Raw genomic sequence first — 2067 nt, forward strand, 5'->3', positions numbered from 1 at the left:
TATATAATATATATATATATATATGTAATGTAGTGAAAGCACAATCCACACTTTCTCCAGTGCCAGTACGCTGCTATTTGATATTCATTAATAAAAATGTTATTTATTACTCTAGAGATATTCATTTTATTATAATACAAAAACACATTGATGGCTTCTAATATCATTCCATAACAGGTCTATAGTAATTTACACTGTACATAGTGTGGAGACATTCCTATATTCTTTTCTGCATTAGAAAGTTGAGTGCATTAGTGTAACGTCTAAGTATAATAAGCATTAGTGTAAAGGCAGTTTACATTTGGTTCCTACTGTCTGTAAGATTATGCAATGCCTATTATTATTTCTGATGTCTATAATTGAAGAACATATTTACACTCTCTATTGCAGACTGTCTGCAACTCACACTGCTTATAAATTGGTCACATGCATGGTCTATAATAGATGGTCACGTAGGCTGTTCTTAAAAAAAGTTAAGACAATGGTTAGTTTGAGGAAATAAACAAGAAACTGGATAAACTGGAGTGGAGCCAAGTTTCCATGACAAGGTAGTGACGTGATCACTCAGGGTAAGGCTTGGCTCTGACTCCCTGGTTTAGGAGCACATCAAAGAACTGCAAGACCTAGTAACTAACATTAAAAAGGTAGAAGCAAAGGCAAAAGCCAGATTTTTGTTAAAAATAAAAGACACAAAGTGACTTAGCGGGTCATGCAGCATCGGGTTGGGACCAGTCTGAAGAAGGATCCCGGCCAAAAACGTCACCTATCCATGTTTTCAAGAGAAACTGCCTGACCCGCTGAGTTACTCCAACACTTTTTTTTTGTATTAAGATATTTACATTTGGATCCGTACTGTCTGTAAGATTATGCAGGCAATTGGGAATCAGGCAGTTCCTTGTATCGCCTGATTTTGTTTGATGGTAAAACAATGTTGATCATCCATCTCAACAGCTGCCCAATCCTTTAATCTTTTAAAACCCAGAAATACATGACTCCCTGTGTGAATGCAGTCAATGACTAAGCCGCTGCAGTCATCCAGAGTAACAAATTAAAACATCTCACATTGAAAGTCAGCTTTTTCAGGGGAGTTGGGAAATGAATGGATATTTTTGAGGAAGAAACCTGGCTAATGGAGAAAGATGAGTACTTTTGCATTATGTATTCCTCAGGAGTAAAAGTGAACTGAAACTTTCTTATCTGCTGCACCAGTTTCTGTCAACAGTAACAATGCATTTGTTTTGGATGCCTTTAATGGAATGTAACATTCCATCTGGTCTTTAGAAGAATAACGAATGACCGAAGGTGTGACGATGTTTCAACATAAATAACCTGTATGATAAATGGGGTATGATGCTAGTCCTTATTGTGTTCATACTAAACACCCATGTTTGCTTTATTCATTTATGGAATGCAAGTATAACATTTAGAACCTGCATTTAAAGCCCATCTCTAATTGCTTTCCTTGTAGGTGGTGAACAACCTAGTGCACCTTCTGGTGATGACATTGTAAAATGTCAGTAGTGGCAATTTCAAGGTTTCCAAGACTTTTTCTTTGACTGGACAGCAGGCAAACAAAAGTTTTTCACTGTATCTCGGTACACGTTAAAAATAATAATAAACTAAACCAAACCAAGTGACGACAATGAACTGGAATTTACAGGTTGACACTCCCAGACATTTTTTTTGTCTGGCACCTCCCATGGTCCTGCATGATTTAAATCAGTAGTGCAGATCTGTACTAGTTAACTAATTGTAACTGATATCTAACTAAGATCTAAAATTAGCTAAGATTTGCAATAATCTGTATCTTATTAACTTGCCAGTGCGACTTTTGTGATTGCAGCTAACAGCATTTCTAACTGGCTGAAACTTTGGGTTAAGGACAGTTCTTGGGAACCGCCCCCCAGCTTTTGATTCCCACAACTGAACCACCTATCAGAAAAAAACACAATTCAGGGGGTATTTCTTCTAACCAGGCACCCAGTGGAGGTTGTGTCGGAAAGCACTGCAGATGCTGATTTAAATCGAAGTTAGACACAAAATGCTGGAGTAACTCAACGGGTGAGG

This window comes from Leucoraja erinacea, chromosome 28 (assembly GCF_028641065.1).
Source record: "Leucoraja erinacea ecotype New England chromosome 28, Leri_hhj_1, whole genome shotgun sequence".
NCBI classification, from domain to species: Eukaryota; Metazoa; Chordata; class Chondrichthyes; order Rajiformes; family Rajidae; genus Leucoraja; species Leucoraja erinaceus.